Source organism: Chiloscyllium plagiosum, unplaced genomic scaffold (genome assembly GCF_037043375.1).
Source record: "Chiloscyllium plagiosum isolate Xiang-an unplaced genomic scaffold, Cpla_swu_hap1 HiC_scaffold_50, whole genome shotgun sequence".
In the NCBI taxonomy this organism is placed as follows: Eukaryota; Metazoa; Chordata; class Chondrichthyes; order Orectolobiformes; family Hemiscylliidae; genus Chiloscyllium; species Chiloscyllium plagiosum.
In genome coordinates this window covers 59,443,026-59,468,872 of record NW_028270188.1, presented here as the reverse complement: position 1 = coordinate 59,468,872, position 25,847 = coordinate 59,443,026, and positions in this window count along the sequence as shown.

Here is a 25,847-nt window from a genome sequence, read left to right as displayed (position 1 = left end):
TGACAGGGATTGAACCTCCATCAGAGACATGGATTGAACCTCAGTCAGTGACAGGGATTGAATCTCAGTCAGAGACTGGGATTCAATCTCAGTCAGTGACTGGCATTGACCCTCAGACAGTAACATGGATTGAGCCTCAGTCAGTGACAGGGATTCAACCTCAGTCAGTGACAAGGATTGAATCTCAGCCAGTGACAGGGATTGAACCACAATCAGTGACATGGATTGAATCTAAGTCTGTGACAGGGAATGAATCTCAGACAGTGACAGGGATTGAATCTCAGCCATTGACAGGGATTGAACCTCAGTCCGTGACAGGGATTGAATCTCAGACAGAGACAGGGAATGAATCTCAGTCTGTGACTGGGATTAAACCTCAGTTAGTGACAGGGATTGAATCTCAGTCAGTGACATGGATTGAATCTCTGTTAGTGACTGCAATTGAATCTCAGTCAGTGACTGGGATTGACCCTCAGACAGTGACAGAGATTGAATCTCAGTCAGTGACAGGGATTGAGCCTCAGTCAGTGACAGGGATTGAATCTCTGTCAGTGACAGGGATTGAATCTCAGTTAGTGAAAGGGATTGAATGTCAGTCTGTGACAGGGATTGAACCTCCATCAGTGACAGGGATTGAACCAAGTCAGTGACAGGGATTGAATCTCATTCAGTGACTGGCATTGACCCTCAGACAGTGACATGGATTGAATCTCAGTCAGTGACAGGGATTGAGCCTCAGTCAGAGACACGGATTGAGCCTCAGTAAATGACAGGGATTGACCCTCAGACAGTGACAGGGATTTAATCTCAGTCAGTGACAGGGATTGAGCCTCAGTCAGTGACAGGGTTTGAGCCTCAGTCAGTGACAGGAAGAGAATCTCAGCCAGTGACAGGGATTGAACCTCAGACAGTGACTGGGATTGACTCTCAGTCTGTGACAGGGATTGAATCTCAGTCTGTGACAGGGATTGAATCTCTGTCAGTGACAGGGATTGAATCTCAGACAGTGACAGGCATTGAATCTCAGTCTGTGACAGGGATTGAACCTCATTCAGTGACAGGGATTGAATCTCAGACAGTGACAGGGATTGAATCTCAGTCTGTGACAGGGATTAAACCTCAGTCAGTGACAGGGATTGAATCTCAGTCAGTGAATGGGATTGAATCTCAATTTGTGACTGCAATTGAATCTCTGCCAGTGACTGGGACTGACCCTCAGACAGTGACAGGGATTGAATCTCAGTCAGTGAGAGGGATAGAGCCTCAGTCAGTGACAGGGATTGAATCTCATTTCGTGACAGGGATTGAATCTCTGTCAGTGACTGGGATTGACCCTCAGACAGTGACAGCAATTGAATCTCAATCAGTGAGAGGGATTGAACATCCTTTAGTGACAGGGATTGAACCTTAGACAGTGACTGGGATTGAATCTCAGACAGTGACAGGGATATAATCTCAGTCAGTGACATCGATTGAGCCTCTGTCAGTGACAGGGATTGAACCTCAGTCAGTGACAAGGATTGACCCTCAGTCAGTGACAGGGATTGAATCTCAGTCAGTGGCAGGGATAGAATCTCAGTCAGTGACAGGGATTGAATCTAAATCTGTTACAGGTATTGACGCTCAGACAGTGATAGGAATGGAATCTCAGTCATTGACAGGCATTGAATCACAGTCAGTGACACGGGTTGAATCTCAGTCAGTGACAGGGATTGAATCTCAGTCAGTGACAGGGATTGAAATTCAGTCAGTGACAGGGATTGAATCTCAGTCAGTCAGTGGGATTGAACATCAGTCAGTGACAGGGATTAAGCATCAGTCAGTGACAGGGATTGAACCACAGTCTGTGACAGGGATTCAACCTCAGTCTGTGACAGGGATTGAATCGCAGTTCGTGACAGGGATTGAATCTCTGTCAGTGATTGGGATTGATCCTCACACAGTGACAGGGATTGATTCTCAGTCAGTGACAGGGATGTAACCTCCATCAGTGACAGGGATTGAACCTCAGTCAGTGAAAGGGATTGAATCTCGGTCAGTGACAGGGATTGAATCTCAGTCTGTGACAGGGATTGAATCTCAGTCAGTGACAGGGATTGAATCTCAGTTAGTGACAGGGATTGAATCTCAGTCAGTGACAGGGATTGAACCTCAGTCAGTGACAGGGATTGAATCTCAGTAAGTGACACGGATTGAATCTCAGTCAGTGACAGGGATTGAACCTCAGTCAGTGACAGGGATTGAACCTCAGTCAGTGACAGGGATTGAATCTCAGTCAGTGACAGGGATTGAATCTCAGTCAGTGACAGGGATTGAATCTCAGTCATTGAGTGGGATTGAACATCAGTCAGTGACAGGGATTAAGCATCAGTCAGTGACAGTGATTGAACATGAGTCAGTCACTGCGATTGAACCTCAGTCAGTGATAGGTATTGAACCTCAGTCTGTGACAGGGATTGACCCTCAGACAGTGACAGGGATTGAATCTTAGTCATTGACAGTGATTGAGTTTCAGTCAGTGATCGGGATAGAACCTCAGTAAGTGACAGGGATTTAATCTCAGTCTGTGAGGGGGATTGAAGCTCAGTGAGTGACAGGGATTGAACCTCAGTCAGTGACAGGGATTGAACATCAGTCAGTGACAGATATTGAATCTCAGTCGTTGACAGGGGTTGAATCACAGTCTGTGACAGGGATTGAACCTCAGTCAGTGACAAATATTGAACCTCTGTCAGTGTCAGGGATTGAACCTTAGTCAGTGACAGTGATTGAATCTCAGTCTGTGACAGGGATTGAATCTCAGTCAGTGACTGGGATTGACCCTCAGACAGTGACAGGGATTGAATCTCAGTCAGTGACACGGATTGAGCCTCAGACAGTGACATGGATTGAACCTCAGTCAGTGATTGTGATTGAATCGCAGTCATTGACAGGGATTGAACATCAGTCACTGACAGATATTGAACCTCAATCAGTGACAGGGATTGACCCTCAGTCAGTGACAGGGATTGAACCTCAGACAGTGACAGGGATTGAATCTCAGTCAGTGACAGGGATTGAGCCTCAGTCAGTGACGGGGATGGAGTCTCAGTCAGAGACAGGGATTGAGACTCAGTCAGTGACAGGCATTGAACCTCAGTCAGTGAGAGGGATTGAACCTTAGTCAGTGATAGGGATTGAACCTCAGTCTGTGACAGGGATTCAACATCAGTCTGTGACAGGGATTGAGCCTCAGTCAGTGGCAGGGTTTGAGTCTCAGTAAGTGACAGGGATTGTACCTCAGTCAGTGACAGGGATTGACCCTCAGTCAGTGACAGGGATTGAACCTCCGTCAGTGGCAGGGATTGTGACTCAGTAAGTGACAGGGATTGAACCTCAGTCAGTGAAAGGGATTGACCCTCAGTCAGTGACAGGGATTGAACCTCTGTCAGTGACTGGGATTGAACCTCAGTCAGTGACATGGATTGAATCACATGCCAGTGACAGGGAATGAATCTCAGTCTGTGACAGGGATTGACCCTCAGTCTGTGACAGGGATTGAAACTCAGTAAGTGACAGGGATTGAATCTCAGTTAGTGACAGGGATTGAACATCAGTCAGTGACAGGGAATGACACTCAGACAGTGACAGGGATTGAATCTCAGTCAGTTAAATGGGATTGAATCTCAGTCAGTGACAGGGATTAAACCTCAGTAAGTGACAGGGATTGAATCTCAGACAGCGACTGGGATTGAACCTCAGTCAGTGACAGGGATTGAATCTCAGTCTGTGACAGGGATTGAACCTCCGTCAGTGACTGGGATTGAACCTCAGTCAGTGACATGGATTGAATCACATGCCAGTGACAGGGATTGAATCTCAGTCTGTGACAGGGATTGAAACTCAGTAAGTGACAGGGATTGAAAATCAGACAGTGACAGGGATTGAAACTCAGTAAGTGACAGGGATTGAATCTCAGTCAGTGACAGGGAATGAATCTCAGACAGTGACAGGGATTGTATCTCAGTCTGTGACAGGGATTGAGCCTCAGTCAGTGAGAGGGATTGAACCTTAGTCAGTGATAGGGATTGAACCTCAGTCCTTGACAGGGATTCAACCTCAGTCTGTGACAGGGATTGAATCGCAGTCAGTGACAGGGATTGAGCCTCATTCAGTGACAGGGATTGAATCTCAGTCAGTGACAGGGATTGAGCCTCAGTCAGTAACAGGGATTGAATCTCAGTCAGTGACAGGGATTGAGCCTCAGTCAGTAACAGGAATTGAATCTCAGTCAGTGACAGGGGTTAGGCCTCAAATAGTGGCAGGGATTGACCCTCAGTCAGTGACAGGGATTGAATCTCAGTCAGTGACAGGGATTGAGCCACAGTCAGTGACACGGATTCAGCCTCAGTCAGTGACAGGGATTAAACCTCAATCAGTGACATGGACTGAATCTCAGTCTGTGACAGGGAATGAACCTCAGTCAGTGACAGGAAGTGAATCACAATCAGTGACAGGGATTGAACCTCCGTCAGTGACAGGGATTGAACCTTTGTCAGTGACAGGGATTGAATCTCAGACAGCGACTGGGATTGAACCTTAGTCAGTGAACGGGATTGACCCTCAGTCAGTGACAGGGATTGAATCTCAGTCTGTGACAGGGATTGAACCTCAGTCAGTGACAGGAATTGAATCTCAATCAGTGACAGGGATTGAACCTCCGTCAGTGACAGGGATTGAACCTTTGTCAGTGACAGGGATTGAATCTCAGACAGCGACTGGGATTGAACCTTTGTCAGTGAACGGGATTGACCCTCAGTCAGTGACAGGGATTGAACCTCCGTCAGTGACAGGGATTGAACCTTTGTCAGTGACAGGGATTGACCCTAAGACAGTGACATGGATTGAATCTCAGTCAGTGACAGGGATTGAGCCACAGTCAGTGACACGGATTCAGCCTCAGTCAGTGACAGGGATTAAACCTCAATCAGTGACATGGACTGAATCACAGTCTGTGACAGGGAATGAACCTCAGTCAGTGACAGGAATTGAATCTCAATCAGTGACAGGGATTGAACCTCCGTCAGTGACAGGGATTGAACCTTTGTCAGTGACAGGGATTGAATCTCAGACAGCGACTGGGATTGAACTTTAGTCTGTGAACGGGATTGACCCTCAGTTAGTGACAGGGATTGCATCTCAGTCAGTGACAGGGATTGAACCTCAGTCAGTGACAGGAATTGAATCTCAATCAGTGACAGGGATTGAACCTCCGTCAGTGACAGGGATTGAACCTTTGTCAGTGACAGGGATTGAATCTCAGACAGCGACTGGGATTGAACCTTAGTCAGTGAACGGGATTGACCCTCAGTCAATGACAGGGATTGAATCTCAGTCTGTGACAGGGATTGACCCTAAGACAGTGACATGGATCGAATCTCAGTCAGTGACAGGGATTGAGCCACAGTCAGTGACACGGATTCAGCCTCAGTCAGTGACAGGGATTAAACCTCAATCAGTGACATGGACTGAATCTCAGTCAGTGACAGGGATTGAACCTCAGTCAGTGACAAGAATTGAATCTCAATCAGTGACAGGCATTGAACCTCCGTCAGTGACAGGGATTGAACCTTTGTCAGTGACATGGATTGAATCTCAGACAGCGACTGGGATTGAACCTTAGTCAGTGAACGGGATTGACCCTCAGTCAGTGTCAGGGATTAAACCTTAGTCAGTGATAGTGATTGAATCTCAGTCTGTGACAGGGATTGAATCTCAGTCTGTGAGGGGGATTAAAGCTCAGTGAGTGACAGGGATTGAACATCAGTCAGTGACAGGGATAGAACATCAGTCAGTGACCAATATTGAACCTCTGTCAGTGTCAGGGATTGAACCTTAGTCAGTGACAGTGATTGAATCTCAGTCTGTGACAGGGATTGAATCTCAGTCAGTGACACGGATTGAGCCTCAGACAGTGACATGGATTTGACCTCAGTCAGTGATTGTGATTGAATAGCAGTCATTGACAGGGATTGAACATCAGTCACTGACAGATATTGAATCTCAATCAGTGACAGGGATTGACCCTCAGTCAGTGAAGGGATTGAACCTCAATCAGTGACAGGGATTAACCCTCAGACATTGACAGGGAATGAATCTCAGTCTGTGACAGGGATTGAACCTCAGTCAGTGAGAGGGATTGAACCTTAGTCAGTGATAGGGATTGAACCTCAGTCCTTGACAGGGATTCAACCTCAGTCTGTGACAGGGATTGAATCGCAGTCAGTGACAGGGATTGAGCCTCATTCAGTGACAGGGATTGAATCTCAGTCAGTGACAGGGATTGAGCCTCAGTCAGTAACAGGGATTGAATCTCAGTCAGTGACAGGGATTGAGCCTCAGTCAGTAACAGGAATTGAATCTCAGTCAGTGACAGGGGTTAGGCCTCAAATAGTGGCAGGGATTGACCCTCAGTCAGTGACAGGGATTGAATCTCAGTCAGTGACAGGGATTGAGCCACAGTCAGTGACACGGATTCAGCCTCAGTCAGTGACAGGGATTAAACCTCAATCAGTGACATGGACTGAATCTCAGTCTGTGACAGGGAATGAACCTCAGTCAGTGACAGGAAGTGAATCACAATCAGTGACAGGGATTGAACCTCCGTCAGTGACAGGGATTGAACCTTTGTCAGTGACAGGGATTGAATCTCAGACAGCGACTGGGATTGAACCTTAGTCAGTGAACGGGATTGACCCTCAGTCAGTGACAGGGATTGAATCTCAGTCTGTGACAGGGATTGAACCTCAGTCAGTGACAGGAATTGAATCTCAATCAGTGACAGGGATTGAACCTCCGTCAGTGACAGGGATTGAACCTTTGTCAGTGACAGGGATTGAATCTCAGACAGCGACTGGGATTGAACCTTAGTCAGTGAACGGGATTGACCCTCAGTCAGTGACAGGGATTGAACCTCCGTCAGTGACAGGGATTGAACCTTTGTCAGTGACAGGGATTGACCCTAAGACAGTGACATGGATTGAATCTCAGTCAGTGACAGGGATTGAGCCACAGTCAGTGACACGGATTCAGCCTCAGTCAGTGACAGGGATTAAACCTCAATCAGTGACATGGACTGAATCACAGTCTGTGACAGGGAATGAACCTCAGTCAGTGACAGGAATTGAATCTCAATCAGTGACAGGGATTGAACCTCCGTCAGTGACAGGGATTGAACCTTTGTCAGTGACAGGGATTGAATCTCAGACAGCGACTGGGATTGAACTTTAGTCTGTGAACGGGATTGACCCTCAGTTAGTGACAGGGATTGCATCTCAGTCAGTGACAGAGATTGAACCTCAGTCAGTGACAGGAATTGAATCTCAATCAGTGACAGGGATTGAACCTCCGTCAGTGACAGGGATTGAACCTTTGTCAGTGACAGGGATTGAATCTCAGACAGCGACTGGGATTGAACCTTAGTCAGTGAACGGGATTGACCCTCAGTCAATGACAGGGATTGAATCTCAGTCTGTGACAGGGATTGACCCTAAAACAGTGACATGGATCGAATCTCAGTCAGTGACAGGGATTGAGCCACAGTCAGTGACACGGATTCAGCCTCAGTCAGTGACAGGGATTAAACCTCAATCAGTGACATGGACTGAATCTCAGTCAGTGACAGGGATTGAACCTCAGTCAGTGACAAGAATTGAATCTCAATCAGTGACAGGCATTGAACCTCCGTCAGTGACAGGGATTGAACCTTTGTCAGTGACATGGATTGAATCTCAGACAGCGACTGGGATTGAACCTTAGTCAGTGAACGGGATTGACCCTCAGTCAGTGTCAGGGATTAAACCTTAGTCAGTGATAGTGATTGAATCTCAGTCTGTGACAGGGATTGAATCTCAGTCTGTGAGGGGGATTAAAGCTCAGTGAGTGACAGGGATTGAACATCAGTCAGTGACAGGGATAGAACATCAGTCAGTGACCAATATTGAACCTCTGTCAGTGTCAGGGATTGAACCTTAGTCAGTGACAGTGATTGAATCTCAGTCTGTGACAGGGATTGAATCTCAGTCAGTGACACGGATTGAGCCTCAGACAGTGACATGGATTTGACCTCAGTCAGTGATTGTGATTGAATAGCAGTCATTGACAGGGATTGAACATCAGTCACTGACAGATATTGAATCTCAATCAGTGACAGGGATTGACCCTCAGTCAGTGAAGGGATTGAACCTCAATCAGTGACAGGGATTAACCCTCAGACATTGACAGGGAATGAATCTCAGTCTGTGACAGGGATTGAACCTCAGTCAGTGAGAGGGATTGAACCTTAGTCAGTGATCGGGATTGAACCTCAGTCAGTGACAGATATTGAATCTCAGTCAGTGACAGGGGTTGAATCTCAGTCTGTGACAGGGATTGAACCACAGTCATTGGCAGGGATTGTACCTTAGTCAGTGACAGGGAGTGAATCTCAGTCAGTGAGAGATATTGAACCTCAGTCATTGTCAGGGATTGAAACTTAGTCAGTGACAGTGATTGTATCTAAGTCTGTGACAGGGATTGAATCTCAGTCAGTGACTGGCATTGAACCTCAGACAGTGACAGGGATTGAATCTCAGTCAGTGACAGGGATTGAGGCTCTGTCTGTGACAGGATTGAACCTCAGTCAGTGATAGTAATTGAATCGCAGTCAGTGACAGGGATTGAATCTCTGTCAGTGACAGGGATTGAACCTCAGTCAGTGACAGGAATTGAATCTCAATCAGTGACAGGGATTGAACCTCCGTCAGTGACAGGGATTGAACCTTTGTCAGTGACAGGGATTGAATCTCAGACAGCGACTGGGATTGAACCTTAGTCAGTGAACGGGATTGACCCTCAGTCAGTGACAGGGATTGAATCTCAGTCTGTGACAGGGATTGACCCTAAGACAGTGACATGGATTGAATCTCAGTCAGTGACAGGGATTGAGCCACAGTCAGTGACACGGATTCAGCCTCAGTCAGTGACAGGGATTAAACCTCAATCAGTGACATGGACTGAATCTCAGTCTGTGACAGGGAATGAATCTCAGACAGTGACAGGGATTGTATCGCAGTCTGTGACAGGGATTGAGCCTTTGTCGGTGACAGGAATTGATTTTCAGTTAGTGACAGCAAATGCTTCTCAGTAAGTGACAGGGATTGACCCACAGACAATGACTGGGATTGAATCTCAGTTAGTGACAGGGAATGAATCTCAGTCAGTGACTGGCATTGACCCTCAGACAGTGACGGGGATTGAATCTCTGTTAGTGACAGGGATTGAGCCTCAGTAAGTGACAGGGATTGAACCTCAGTCATTGACAGGGATTGACTCTCAGTCAGTGACAGGGAATGAATCTCAGCCAGTGACAGGAATTGAACCTCAGTCAGTGACTGGGATTGAATCGCAGTCAGTGACAGGGATTTAATCTCAGTCAGTGACTGGGATTGACCCTCAGACAGTGACAGGGATCTAATCTCAGTCAGTGACAGGGATTGAGCCTCAGTCAGTGACAGGGATTGAAGCTCAGTCAGTGACAGGGATTGAATCTCAGTCTGTGACAGGGATTGAATCTCAATCAGTGACAGGGATTGAATCTCAGTTAGTGACGGGGATTGAATCTCAGTCAGTGACAGGGATTGAACCTGCATCAGTGACAGGCTTTGAACCTCAGTCAGTGACAGGGATAGAATCTCAGTTAGTTAACTGGGATTGAATCTCAGTCAGCGACAGGGATTGAACCTTAGTCAGTGACAGGAATTGAATCTCAATCAGTGACAGGGATTGAACCTCCATCAGTGACAGGGATTGAACCTTAGTCAGTGACAGGGATTGAACCTCAGACAGTGACAGGGATTGACCCTCAGACAGTGACAGGGATTGGACCTCAGTCAGTGACAGGGATTGAGCCTCATTCAGAGACAGGGATTGAGACTCAGTCAGTGACAGGTTTTGAACCTCAGTCAGTGACAGGGATTGAACCTCAGGAGTGACAGTGATAAAGCATCAGTCAGTGACAAGGATTGAGCCTCAGTCAGTGTCAGGGATTGTACCTCAGTCAGGGACAGGGATTAACCCTCAGACATTGACAGGGAATGAATCTCAGTCTGTGACAGGGATTGAACCACAGTCATTGGCAGGGATTGTACCTTAGTCAGTGACAGGGAGTGAATCTCAGTCAGTGAGAGATATTGAACCTCAGTCATTGTCAGGGATTGAAACTTAGTCAGTGACAGTGATTGTATCTAAGTCTGTGACAGGGATTGAATCTCAGTCAGTGACTGGCATTGAACCTCAGACAGTGACAGGGATTGAATCTCAGTCAGTGACAGGGATTGAGGCTCTGTCTGTGACAGCATTGAACCTCAGTCAGTGATAGTAATTGAATCGCAGTCAGTGACAGGGATTGAATCTCTGTCAGTGACAGGGATTGAACCTCAGTCAGTGACAGGAATTGAATCTCAATCAGTGACAGGGATTGAACCTCCGTCAGTGACAGGGATTGAACCTTTGTCAGTGACAGGGATTGAATCTCAGACAGCGACTGGGATTGAACCTTAGTCAGTGAACGGGATTGACCCTCAGTCAGTGACAGGGATTGAATCTCAGTCTGTGACAGGGATTGACCCTAAGACAGTGACATGGATTGAATCTCAGTCAGTGACAGGGATTGAGCCACAGTCAGTGACACGGATTCAGCCTCAGTCAGTGACAGGGATTAAACCTCAATCAGTGACATGGACTGAATCTCAGTCTGTGACAGGGAATGAATCTCAGACAGTGACAGGGATTGTATCGCAGTCTGTGACAGGGATTGAGCCTTTGTCGGTGACAGGAATTGATTTTCATTTAGTGACAGCAAATGCTTCTCAGTAAGTGACAGGGATTGACCCACAGACAATGACTGGGATTGAATCTCAGTTAGTGACAGGGAATGAATCTCAGTCAGTGACTGGCATTGACCCTCAGACAGTGACGGGGATTGAATCTCAGTTAGTGACAGGGATTGAGCCTCAGTAAGTGACAGGGATTGAACCTCAGTCAGTGACAGGGATTGACTCTCAGTCAGTGACAGGGAATGAATCTCAGCCAGTGACAGGAATTGAACCTCAGTCAGTGACTGGGATTGAATCGCAGTCAGTGACAGGGATTTAATCTCAGTCAGTGACTGGGATTGACCCTCAGACAGTGACAGGGATCTAATCTCAGTCAGTGACAGGGATTGAGCCTCAGTCAGTGACAGGGATTGAAGCTCAGTCAGTGACAGGGATTGAATCTCAGTCTGTGACAGGGATTGAATCTCAATCAGTGACTGGGATTGAATCTCAGTCAGTGACTAGGATTGAATCTCAGTCAGTGACAGGCATTGAATCTCAGTCTGTAGCAGGGATTGATCCTCAAATAGTGACAGGGATTGAATCTCAGTCAGTGACAGGGATTGAGCCTCAGTCAGTGACGGGGATTGAGTCTCAGTCATGACAGGGATTGACCCTCAGTCAGTGACAGGGATTGTATCTCAGTCAGTGACAGAGATTGAGCCTCAGTCAGAGACAGGGATTGAGACTCAGTCAGTGACAGGCATTGAACCTCAGTCAGTGACAGTGATTGAATCTCAGTCTGTGACAGGGATTGAACCTCAGTCAGTGACAGGGTTTGAGGCTCAGTCAGTGACAGGGATTGAATCTCAATCAGTGACTGGGATTGAATCTCAGTCAGTGACTAGGATTGAATCTCAGTCAGTGACAGGCATTGAATCTCAGTCAGTGACAGGGATTGAACCTCAGTCATTGACTGGGATTGAATCTCAATCAGTAACCGGTATTGACCCTCAGTCTGTGAGAGGCATTGAATCTCTGTTAGTTACATGGATTGAATATCAGTCAGTGACAGGGATTGACCCTTAGACAGTGACAGGGATTGAATCTTAGTCAGTGACAGTGATTGAGTTCAGTCAGTGATAGGGATTGAACCTCAGACATTGACAGGGATTGAACCTCCGTCAGTGACACGGTTTGATGCTCAGTCAGTGACAGGGATTGAATCTCAGTCAGTGACAGGGATTGACCCTCAGACAGTGACAGGGATTGAATCTTAGTCAGTGACAGTGATTGAGTTTCAGTCAGTGATCGGGATAGACCCTCAGTCAGTGTCAGGGATTAAACCTTAGTCAGTGATAGTGATTGAATCTCAGTCTGTGACAGGGATTGAATCTCAGTCTGTGAGGGGGATTAAAGCTCAGTGAGTGACAGGGATTGAACATCAGTCAGTGACAGGGATAGAACATCAGTCAGTGACCAATATTGAACCTCTGTCAGTGTCAGGGATTGAACCTTAGTCAGTGACAGTGATTGAATCTCAGTCTGTGACAGGGATTGAATCTCAGTCAGTGACACGGATTGAGCCTCAGACAGTGACATGGATTTGACCTCAGTCAGTGATTGTGATTGAAAAGCAGTCATTGACAGGGATTGAACATCAGTCACTGACAGATATTGAATCTCAATCAGTGACAGGGATTGACCCTCAGTCAGTGAAGGGATTGAACCTCAATCAGTGACAGGGATTGACCCTCAGTCAGTGACAGGGATTGAATCTCAGTCTGTAGCAGGGATTGATCCTCAAATAGTGACAGGGATTGAATCTCAGTCAGTGACAGGGATTGAGCCTCAGTCAGTGACGGGGATTGAGTCTCAGTCATGACAGGGATTGACCCTCAGTCAGTGACAGGGATTGTATCTCAGTCAGTGACAGGGATTGAGCCTCAGTCAGAGACAGGGATTGAGACTCAGTCAGTGACAGGTATTGAACCTCAGTCAGTGACAGTGATTGAATCTCAGTCTGTGACAGGGATTGAACCTCAGTCAGTGACAGGGTTTGAGCCTCAGTCAGTGACAGGGATTGAATCTCAATCAGTGACTGGGATTGAATCTCAGTCAGTGACTAGTATTGAATCTCAGTCAGTGACAGGCATTGAATCTCAGTCAGTGACAGGGATTGAACCTCAGTCATTGACTGGGATTGAATCTCAATCAGTAACCGGTATTGACCCTCAGTCTGTGAGAGGCATTGAATCTCTGTTAGTTACATGGATTGAATATCAGTCAGTGACAGGGATTGACCCTTAGACAGTGACAGGGATTGAATCTTAGTCAGTGACAGTGATTGAGTTCAGTCAGTGATAGGGATTGAACCTCAGACATTGACAGGGATTGAACCTCCGTCAGTGACACGGTTTGATGTTCACTCAGTGACAGGGATTGAATCTCAGTCAGTGACAGGGATTGAATCTCAATCAGTGACAGGGATTGACCCTCAGTCAGTGAAGGGATTGAACCTCAATCAGTGACAGGGATTGACCCTCAGTCAGTGACAGGGATTGAATCTCAGTCTGTAGCAGGGATTGATCCTCAAATAGTGACAGGGATTGAATCTCAGTCAGTGACAGGGATTGAGCCTCAGTCAGTGACGGGGATTGAGTCTCAGTCATGACAGGGATTGACCCTCAGTCAGTGACAGGGATTGTATCTCAGTCAGTGACAGGGATTGAGCCTCAGTCAGAGACAGGGATTGAGACTCAGTCAGTGACAGGCATTGAACCTCAGTCAGTGACAGTGATTGAATCTCAGTCTGTGACAGGGATTGAACCTCAGTCAGTGACAGGGTTTGAGCCTCAGTCAGTGACAGGGATTGAATCTCAATCAGTGACTGGGATTGAATCTCAGTCAGTGACTAGGATTGAATCTCAGTCAGTGACAGGCATTGAATCTCAGTCAGTGACAGGGATTGAACCTCAGTCATTGACTGGGATTGAATCTCAATCAGTAACCGGTATTGACCCTCAGTCTGTGAGAGGCATTGAATCTCTGTTAGTTACATGGATTGAATATCAGTCAGTGACAGGGATTGACCCTTAGACAGTGACAGGGATTGAATCTTAGTCAGTGACAGTGATTGAGTTCAGTCAGTGATAGGGATTGAACCTCAGACATTGAGAGGGATTGAACCTCCGTCAGTGACACGGTTTGATGCTCAGTCAGTGACAGGGATTGAATCTCAGTCAGTGACAGGGATTGACCCTCAGACAGTGACAGGGATTGAATCTTAGTCAGTGACAGTGATTGAGTTTCAGTCAGTGATCGGGATAGACCCTCAGTCAGTGTCAGGGATTAAACCTTAGTCAGTGATAGTGATTGAATCTCAGTCTGTGACAGGGATTGAATCTCAGTCTGTGAGGGGGATTAAAGCTCAGTGAGTGACAGGGATTGAACATCAGTCAGTGACAGGGATAGAACATCAGTCAGTGACCAATATTGAACCTCTGTCAGTGTCAGGGATTGAACCTTAGTCAGTGACAGTGATTGAATCTCAGTCTGTGACAGGGATTGAATCTCAGTCAGTGACTGGGATTGACCCTCAGACAGTGACAGGGATTGAATCTCAGTCAGTGACACGGATTGAGCCTCAGACAGTGACATGGATTTGACCTCAGTCAGTGATTGTGATTGAATAGCAGTCATTGACAGGGATTGAACATTAGTCACTGACAGATATTGAATCTCAATCAGTGACAGGGATTGACCCTCAGTCAGTGAAGGGATTGAACCTCAATCAGTGACAGGGATTGACCCTCAGTCAGTGACAGGGATTGAATCTCAGTCTGTAGCAGGGATTGATCCTCAAATAGTGACAGGGATTGAATCTCAGTCAGTGACAGGGATTGAGCCTCAGTCAGTGACGGGGATTGAGTCTCAGTCATGACAGGGATTGACCCTCAGTCAGTGACAGGGATTGTATCTCAGTCAGTGACAGGGATTGAGCCTCAGTCAGAGACAGGGATTGAGACTCAGTCAGTGACAGGCATTGAACCTCAGTCAGTGACAGAGATTGAACCTCAGGAGTGACAGTGATTAAGCATCAGTCAGTGACAAGGATTGAGCCTCAGTCAGGGACAGGGATTAACCCTCATACATTGACAGGGATTGAATCTCAGTCTGTGACAGGGATTGAACCTCAGTCAGTGAGAGGGATTGAACCTTAGTCAGTGATAGGGATTGAACCTCAGTCAGTGACAGATATTGAATCTCAGTCAGTGACAGGGATTGAATCTCAGTCAGTGACAGGGATTGAACGTCAGTCTGTGACAGGGGTTGATTCTCAATCAGTGACAGGGATTGAATCTCAGTTAGTGACTGGCATTGACCCTCAGACAGTGACAGGGATTGAATCTCATTCAGTGACAGGGATTGAGGCTCTGTCAGTGACAGGGATTGAATCTCAGTCAGTGGCAGGGATTGAATCTCAGTTAGTGACAGGGATTGAATCTCAGTCAGTGACAGGGATTGAGCCTCAAATAGTGACACGGATTGAACCTCAGTTAGTGACAGGGATTGTATCTCAGTCAGTGACAGGAACTCAATCTCAGTAAGTGACAGGACTTTAATCTCAGTCAGTGACAGGGATTGAACATTTGTCAGTGACAGGGATTGAATCTCAGACAGTGACAGGGATTGAATCTCAGTCAGTGACAGGGATTGAGCCTCAATCAGTGGCAGAGTTTGCATCTCAGTTAGTGACAGGGATTGAATCTCGATCAGTGACTGGGATTGAAACTCAGTCAGTGAGAGGGATTGAATCTCAATCAGTGACAGGAAGTGAATCTCAGTCAGTGCCAGGGTTTGAATCTCAGTCAGTGACAGGGATTGAGCCTCAAATAGTGACAGGGATTGACCCTCAGTTAGTGAGAGGGATTGAATCTCAGTCAGTGACAGGGATTAAACCTCAGTCAGTGACAGGGATTGTATCGCAGTCAGTGACAGGGAATGAATCTCATTCAGTGACAGGAATTGAACCTCAGTCAGTGACAGGGATTGTATCTCATTCAGTGACAGGGATTAAATCTCAGGAAGTGACAGGAATTTAATCTCAGTCAGTGACAGGGATTGAACCTTAGTCAGTGACAAGGATTGAATCTCAGTCAGTGACAGGGATTGTGCCTCAGTCAGTGACAGAGATTGAACCTCAGTCAGTGACAGAGATTGAATCTCAGTCAGTGACAGGGATTGAATCTCGATCAGTGACCGGCATTGAATCTCAGTCAGTGACAGGGATTGAATCTCAGTCAGTGACAGGATTTGAATCTGAGTCAGTGACGGAATAAATCTCAGTCAGTGACACAGATTGAACCTCAGTCAGTGACAGGGATTGAACCTTAGGCAGTGACAGTGATTAAGCATCAGTCGGTGACAGGAATTGTGCCTCAGTCAGTGACAGGGATTCAGACTCATTCAGTGACAGGGTTGAACCTCAGTCAGTGACAGGGATTGAGCCTCTATCAGTAACAGTGATTATGCTTCAGTCAGTGTCAGGGATTGAATCTCAGTCAGTGACAGGGATTGACCCTCAAATAGTGACAGGGATTGACCCTCAGTCAGTGACAGGGATTGAATCTCAATCAGTGACAAGAATTGAATCTCAGTCAGTGACAGGGATTGAACCTCAGTCAGTGACAGGTATTGTATCGCAGTCAGTGACAGGGAATGAATCTCATTCAGTGACAGGAATTGAACCTCAGTCAGTGACAACGATTGTATCTCATTCAGTGACAGGAATTAAATCTCAGGAAGTGACAGGAATTTAATCTCAGTCAGTGACAGGGATTGAACCTTAGTCAGTGACAAGGATTGAATCTCAGTCAGTGACAGGGATTGTGCCTCAGTCAGTGACAGAGATTGAACCTCAGTCAGTGACAGAGATTGTATCTCAGTCAGTGACAGGGATTGAATCTCATTCAGTGACAGGGATTGAATCTCTGTCAGTGACAGGGATTGAATCTCTTTCATTGACAGGGATTGAATCTCAGTCAGTGACAGGAATTGTATCTCTGTCAGTGACAGGGATTTAACCTCAATCAGTGACAGTGATTGAGCCTCAGTCAGTGACAGGGATTGAACCTCAGTCATTGACAGGAATTACGCCTCAATCAGTAACAGGGATTCAATCTCTGTCAGTGACATGGATTGAGCCTCAAATAGTGACAGGGATTGTCCCTCAGTCAGTGAGTGGGATTGAATCTCAATCAGTGACAGGAAGTGAATCTCAGTCAGTGCCAGGAATTGAATCTCAGTCAGTGGTAGGAATTGCATCTCAGTTAGTGACAGGAATTGAACCTCAGTCAGTGACAGGAATTGAATCTCAATCAGTGACTGGAATTGAATCTCAGTCAGTGACAGGGATTGAAACTCAGTCAGTGACAGGGATAGAGACTCAGTTAGTGACAGGGATTCAACCTCAGTCAGTGACAAGGATTGAACCTCAGGCAGTGACAGTGATTAAGCATCAGTCGGTGACAGGAATTGTGCCTCAGTCAGTGACAGGGATTCAGACTCATTCAGTGACAGGGTTGAACCTCAGTCAGTGACAGGGATTGAGCCTCTATCAGTAACAGTGATTATGCCTCAGTCAGTGTCAGGGATTGAATCTCAGTCAGTGACAGGGATTGACCCTCAAATAGTGACAGGGATTGACCCTCAGTCAGTGACAGGGATTGAATCTCAATCAGTGACAAGAATTGAATCTCAGTCAGTGACAGGGATGGAACCTCAGTCAGTGACAGGGATTGTATCTCAGTCAGTGACAGGGATTGAATCTCATTCAGTGACAGGGATTGAATCTCTGTCAGTGACAGGGATTGAATCTCTTTCATTGACAGGGATTGAATCTCAGTCAGTGACAGGAATTTAATCTCAGTCAGTGACAGGGATTTAACCTCAATCAGTGACAGTGATTGAGCCTCAGTCAGTGACAGGTATTGAACCTCAGTCATTGACAGGGATTGAGCCTCAATCAGTAACAGGGATTCAATCTCTGTCAGTGACATGGATTGAGCCTCAAATAGTGACAGGGATTGTCCCTCAGTCAGTGCGTGGGATTGAATCTCAATCAGTGACAGGAAGTGAATCTCAGTCAGTGCCAGGGATTGAATCTCAGTCAGTGGTAGGAATTGCATCTCAGTTAGTGACAGGAATTGAACCTCAGTCAGTGACAGGAATTGAATCTCAATCAGTGACTGGAATTGAATCTCAGTCAGTGACAGGGATTGAAACTCAGTCAGTGACAGGGATAGAGACTCAGTTCGTGACAGGGATTCAACCTCAGTCAGTGACAGAATTGAACCTCAGTTAGTGACAGGGATTGAATCTCAATCAGTGACAGGGATTGACGCTCAGTCAGTGATAGGAATAGAATCTCAGTCAGTGACAGGCATAGAATCGCAGTCAGTGACAGGGATTGAGCCTCAATCAGTGACAGGGATTGAGCCTCAGTCTGTAACAGGGATTGAGCCTCAGTCAGTGACAGGGATTGAGCCTCAGTCAGTGACAGGGATTGAGCCTCAATCATTGACAGGGATTTTTGTCATTCCCATGTCAAACTGATCATTTACCGGCTGCTGGGCTGCCGTCATTGCCGCTGAGTTTGCCCTTGCATTTCCTTGAGAAATGGAATCGTTATTTTTCGTGTGGTCATCATAATTACACACAGCGATTGATTTAGGCAATAGGACCGCTTCCAAGAGGCCAGAAATCTGATCACGGTGTGTGATGGGCTTTCCGGTGAAGGTCAAGAAGTCCCTGTAATTCCACAGGGTTCCAACATCATGTGCATCTTCGAATGTGTATCTGCTATCGGTTAAATATTCGCTGTGTTTCCCTTAGCCAATTTACATGCCCCAGTCAAGGCCATCAGCTCCGCTGCTTGCGCTGATCGTTGAGAAGCGAGTGATCTCGCGTTGAATACCTCATGGGTAGTTACTACAGCATGCCCAATAAAATTCTGGCCTATCTCCTTGCTCCTGAATGCTGACCCATCCACCAAAAAAACGCCATATTTAGATTCTCAAGTGGTGAATTCTGCAATTTTTGTCTCGGCAGCACATTTTATTAACTACAGCGATACAACCATGTGGGTCTCCGTCTCCTTCTGCAATGAGAGGATTAGCAGCATTAAGGACGTTACATCATTTTATTGCAATGTTAGACTTCTCCAATAACACAGTATTATATCTGAGTCAACGTGCTGCCGACGAATGTGCTGTCTTTTGCTCGGAAAGCAGTGAGGATACTGCATGTGCGATCAGTTTGGTTAAGTCGCCAGAGCCGATTCTCTCCCTGGACACTGCAACAGCCTTTTCAGCTGCAACCACAGCTCACAGGCATTTACGTAATCCTGCCGCTACGAGGTCTAGCTTAGCCGTAACATAAGCTGCCAGCCTGAATTTTCCCCCGTGATCCTGCAACAACACAGATGTCATGCAGCCATGTTTCTCATCTACCGTTTGACCGAAGGCTTGTTTGGATTCGGAATCCCCTGTGTGGGTGGACTTTGAAACGTCTTTTTCAATTCAACTCGGCCGCTGGGATCCATTGCAACGGACCTTGGTTCTGCTACCCTTTTCCATGGGCCATGTCACTTCAGGGCGCCTCAAGATTTGTGTAATGTGGGATAAACGTTCTTCAGTAGGAGTGTATGCCCCAAAAGGATAGCAATTGTTTCTTCATGTGAGGCCTTGGAATTTGAGGAACTACTTGCACTCTGTCTTCACCAATGGCCCTCCCTTGTTCAGATATTAAGTGACTGAAGAACTTCACCTGTTGTTGCATAAATCGAAGCTTTGCGAGACTGGCTTTGTGCCCTTCCCTCGTGCAATGCAAAGGAATCCTTCTCACATTGTTCCTCTGTCGGTGCTAGTATTAAGCAATCGTCTACAGATTGCGGAAGCGCAGACCCAGGGGTTAAAACAAGAGTCTCCAGACTCCTGCGTAGAGCCTCATTATATATGGTGGGTGACTCACAGTAACATTGACAAAGTCGTGTGAACTCATAAGATTTCCCTTTGAAAGAAAAAGCCAACCAGAATTGACTATCTGGATGCACCGTCACACTAAAGAATGTATTTGCTAAATCCACAGCAGGGAACCATTTACTGTCCGGTAGAAATTGAACTAATACAGTATAGGGTTTGGGAACATTTGATGCGCGCGGGACAACACTGTTATTGACTGCCTGTAGGTCTTGAACAAACCTGCATTCCTCCGGTTCACTTGGAATTTTTGCCTTTTTGATCAGAAAAATGGGAGTTCTCACCGGTGAGTTTACATAGGGGATTATCTCTCTAGCCGTTGGGAAGGATTGAAAGACTGGAGTAACTACGTCCATGGCCTTGGGTTTTATCGGGTATTGTGCCCTGCCAGGACGATACTCCGACTTCGTGGTTACTCGTATTGGTTCACGACCTCGTATAAGCCCCAAAGCATGTTTTCCTTTTACGCATAATTCAGTAGGGACCGTTATTAATCTTGGGTCTGAGAAGTTTATCTTAGGGAAACGCCAGGCCAACCTTCTAGGCTCTTCAGGGCTAGCGGGGGTTACCTCGACTGTTCTATTGCCTGAGTTAGACAAGTTAAATACTTCCTATATGTCCGCACATCTGCATTAAACCACATACCCAGAACTTCCAACATTTCGTTCTTTATGCCTTTAGTACCCATGGCCCCAAATCCTGCCACCAGTCACTGGACACCTTCGCCAGTGTCACGCGAGGAGCGTAGCCTTCCACATCAAAAATATAGAGCTTACTTGCCGTCACAGGCACTTGACATAAGTTCACACTGACTGCACATTTGCCATCCCTTCAATAAAATTCGCACAATAACAACTGACCTGGTTTAACCAATCCCCTGAACCAACACTTCTCTTATGGTTCCTCAGGGCCATCGTGGTGTATGTGTGCTGTGCAGTGCAGCACATAACCGCAAAAAAAAAAATCGGTGTTAATAGGATTAACATGGTTACCCGCTTCCAGGGCGAGTGAATTGCTAACTGAACTCATTGCTCTCTGGCTTAATCGCCACTCATAGACATACACCAGGGGTCGTGGGTTGTATTTTACAGTTTACACTTGTGAATCTTCCCTTTGAATTACCTGCAAGCCCGTCGGAGTACTGAGCAAATACAACCCCAGTCTCACTATGAGATCCCGAGCCATCAAATGTAAAGGACAGAATTCTGCTAACAAAGTTGTGAATTAGAATGTATACACATTACTGATTTCACACAATATGTGTGCGGTAAAACTCTCTCATATCACGAGGCCCGATGCCTCCATTGAGTTCAGGAACATTCCACTCATCTTTATTGGCGTCAACTCTCTGAACTGTCTTGATTTGAGGAGTGAATGTGCTGGCCATGTATCTACCAAAAAGGTAATTGGTGTACCTTCCACATATAACATGGAGGTAGGCATCGACATATACGCATCATTGTTATATTGAACATATTGTCCACACTTCGCAGTCTCAATGCTCAATATAGAGTTGGGACACATCTCAGTGCCCGTTAGTTTAGTAGAAGTGATTAGCCTAAGGGATTCTTCGTTGCCAACTATAAAGGAAAGAGATTTACCTGTACCTTGTGGCCTGCCCACCTCAGTCGTCCCCTGTCAGTCACCATGCTGTCCAGCCTCCAGGACCGATTGAGGCTGTCTGTGCGGGCACTGTCTCGACCAGTGGTCCATTGCTCCGCAAACAAAGCACCAGCCAGATCTATCTCTGCAAGCGCACTTCCGCGATCCCTTCCTCTTTTGTGAACTCCTCCCGTGCCTCTCTCTTTTCCCGCAGTTCCTCCCTCCAACGGCTGAACGACCATTTGCATCATAATAAGCTGAGGTTTATGTGATTGCTGTTCCATCTTTACTTTCCGCTTATGGTTCTCTTGAGCCAGCAATGTTTCAGCATGTATCACGTATTGTTCTATCTAATCCAGCTTTCCCGTGTCCCAGGTAATACACGGATATTGTTACCTATTTTGTTGTTTCGTACTGCATTCCATTGATGAAGCTGCTCCTCAGGTCTGCCTCAGACAGTGTGATCTCTGCCGTCGTTATGTCCTTGGGTGGTATCAGTCCACAATAGACCTTATCGACTTTCGTGAGGCAGTTAAGGTACTGGGACATTGTCTCGACTTCTTTAGGGATTCTTGCTTCAATTGATTGTGGGTACGATATGCTATTGGTGATTCAGCAGACCCTGGGGCGGCGACCGTTGACTTGGAATCTTCGCGAAGTGGATCTCGTAGAGGGGCTGTAGCTCTTCGAGGGCACCCATTAAGGTCAGGATCTGATCCAGTCTTAAGACACTGTACAGCTTCATTAGGTTATTTTCCGTGTGTTTGTGCATGTGCGCTGGTGTTTGTCCGTGTACTTGATCTATCTTTTATTCGAGATTTTCTTTCCCTGAAATCAGGCTCAGCCTTCAACATGTTATAAGCTCTCCAATTCACAGGTTCTACTTTACCCTTCCGTTTCTCCTTCTCTCTCTCTCCTCCAACGATGACCTCAGCATTTGCAACTGCATGTTACTAAAACTTCCTTCCTCCAGAAAACCACGTTCCTTGATTTACATCTTTAACTGCTTTACAGAAACTGGGCCATAATTATTTAGCATATATTGTATTTTTTCTTGACCATTCCGAATTGTCTGACGACCCTCTTTTTGTTCACTCTTGCTGGAGCCGATTTTCATGGATATTGGAAAAGTGTTCATCTCTCTCTGTCTGTCTATCTGTCTGTCTATCTGTCTGTCTCTCTCTTTCTCTCTCTCTCTCTCTCTCTCTCTCTCTCTCACGATACCATAATCTTCTCTTTGCCAATATAACTTGCTTTTACCTCCGGAGGTCCCCTCTCATTGGGCGTGACCGCCTCATTGCCTTGGTTTTCACAAACCAAGAACCCACGTAACTGGTACAGCTTTGGCGACCCCAACGCTGCCCATGTGGCTCCAAGTCTCAACCCACCGTTAATCTTGCTGTCTCTGAAACTCTCGAGAGACGGCAATCCTTTCCCTTGAGCTTTACTCGAATACCGCGCGAGAGTTCACTGGTCCCTCTTCCTGGTTCATTTATTCTCTTCGAACGAGTCTCTATGTCGGATTACTTTAGCCACAACTCTTACCCTGACCCTATTCAATTCGGAACGCGACTCTGGGGCGATCCACTTATCCCCAGTCCTCTCACGCAAAGGGGCCAATTCAGCGCTGGAGATGAAGTGAAAGACCTTCAAGGCAGTGGCGCGTACACCTCCTGGGAATCTTCAAAATCTTACCCAGTCGCAGGGTCCCAGGCGAGCCCCCTAGGTTACTGCCGTAGAATTTCAATTGACTCGACGCAAATGCTACCAAGAGCAAAGAAAAAGTTTATTTTTGAAATTTGCAGAGTGGACCCGACACATTTGCAAGACGCCTCATGAAATGGACGCCTGACGGTTTCCACATGTTCCCTTTATACTATATATTGCCTTGCCTTATCACACCTCAAGCCAGGAACCTGGATCAGCCGAATTCCTTTCCACACATGGAGTTGCTTTTTCTAATTCATTGACTGCTGATATAATAGATTATTGGCCTTGAGAGTCAGCTGTAAATTAGGTTGAACTTTACATTTTTTCTGTCTTTTTGCAAAGTTAGATCTATAGTTCTTTGTTTCAGCCATGGTTTCACAGATTTCACAATAAATGATAATTTTCCATTACAGGGGATCAGACTGACAGTGACTCAATAAGTGTGATGGAGTGAGGATGATAGTGACACAATGAGGGTGAGGTGTCAGCGTGGTAGTGACGCAGACTGTGTGAGTGGATCAGGCCGATAGTTGCGCAGTGAGGGGGGTCAGAGTGATAGTGATGCAGTAAGTGTGAGGTGGTCAAGGTGATAGTGAAACACTTCGTGTGAGGGGTCAGTGTGACAGTGACGCAGTAAGAGTGAGTGGTCAGGCTGATAGTGACGCAGTAATTGGAAGGAGATCAGGCTGATAGTGATGCAGTAAGCGTTACTGTGTCAGGCTGATCCTGACGCATAAAGGGGAAGGGGACAGGGTGATAGTGACGCAGTAAGTGTGATGGGGTCAGGCAGAGACTGAGGCAGTGAGTGTGATGCACTATGTGTCCGTGAGTCAGAGTGATCCGAATGCAGGAAGTGAGAGGGGACAGGGTGATAGTGACGCAGTGAGTGTGAGGGGGTCAGCGTGATGGTGACGGAGTAAGTGTGAGTGTTTAGGCTGATATTGATGCAGTAAGGTGAGGGCGTCAGGCTAATACTGGCCAGTAAGTGTTAAGTGACAGGGTGATAGTGATGCAGGAAATGTGAGGAGTCAGACTGATAGACACGGTGAAATTATGAGGGGTCAGGCTGATAGTGATGTGGGGAGTGTGCGAGTGTCAGGCTGATAGTGACGCAGTAAGTGTGTTGGGAGCAGAGTGATAGGAACGCAATAAGTGTGAGCGGCTCTGGATGATAGTGACAGGTCAGTATGAGGGGGAGGATGGTAGTGATGCAGTGAGTGTGAGGTGTCAGGATGACAGTGAAGCAGACTGTGTGAATGTGTCATTGTGATGGTGACATGGCAAGTGTGATGGGGTCAGGGTGATAGTGACGCAGATGCTTTCAGGGGGTCAGGTTGTAGTGATGCAGTAATTGTGAGTGGTCAGGGTGATAGTGACTCAGTGAGTGTGAAATGTCAGTGTGATAGTGACACAGAACATTTGAGGGGCCAGGCTTATAGTGACGTAGTATGGGCAAGAGGTCAGGGTGACAGTGATGTAGATGCACTTACAGGGCCAGGTTGTAGTAAAGCTGAAAGTGTGAGTGTCTCAGGCTGATAGTGATGAAGTAAATGCGAGGGGCTAAGGCGGATAGGGATGTAGAAAGTGTCCATGGGTAGTGCTAGAAGTGACGCAGTAAATGTGAGTGTTGAAGCTGATAGTGACGCATTAAGTTTGAGTGGATCATGCTGATCTTGACGCAGTAAGTGCGACGTTGTCAGGATGATAGTTACGCTGTAAGTGTATGGGAGCACAATGATCTTGACGCAGTAAGAGTGGGGAGTCAGGGTGATAGTGACGCAGTAAGCATGAGTGGGTAAGTCTGATAGTGACGCAGTATATGTGAGGGAGTCAGCCGGGTAGTGGCGCAGTATGTGTGAGATGGTCAGGCTGATATTGATGCAGTTAGTGTGTTGGGGTCAAAGTGATAGTGACGCAATAGGTGTAAGCGGTTCAGGATGATAGTGACACAGTGGGTGTGAGATACCAGTGTGATAGTGACGCAGTAAGTGTAAGGGGTCAGGATGACAGTGACACTAAGTGTATGGCCCTCAGTGTGATAGTGCCGCAGCAAGTCTGGGGTGTCAGGGTGTAAATGACGTCGTAAGTGAGAGAGGGGCATTGCGATAGTGAAGCAGTAAGTGTGAGGGGGTCAGGCTGATAGTGACACAGTCAATATGACGGGGCAGTGTTTTAGTGACAAGATAAGTGTGAGGCGTCAGTCTGATTCTTACATAATAAGTGTGATGGAGTCAGGCTGATAGTGACACAGTAAGTGTAAGGAGTCAGGGTGATAGTAACATAGGAAGTGTAAGAGCGTGACTGATAGTGACAAAGTAAGTGTTAGGCAGTCAGGCTGATGGTGACGCAGTCAAAATGAGGGTCTCGAAGTGAAAGTGGCGCAGTAAATGTGAGGGCGCCAGATGGATAGTGATGCAGTAAGTTTGAGGGGTTCACGCTGATATTAAGGCGGGAAGTGTGAGGGGTCAGGTCGATAGTGATGCAGTAAGTGTCGGCGGGTCAGGCTGATAGTGATGCATTCAAAGACCAAATATCCAAGGCTCACTGTAGTGCTGAACAGCGCGACTTCTCAAGGCGAAGACAAAAATCAATAGTTCTCATCATGGTCATAAATCACAATGCTTCATTTTAAAATTGTCCTCTCCTGCTTCTAGATTCACCA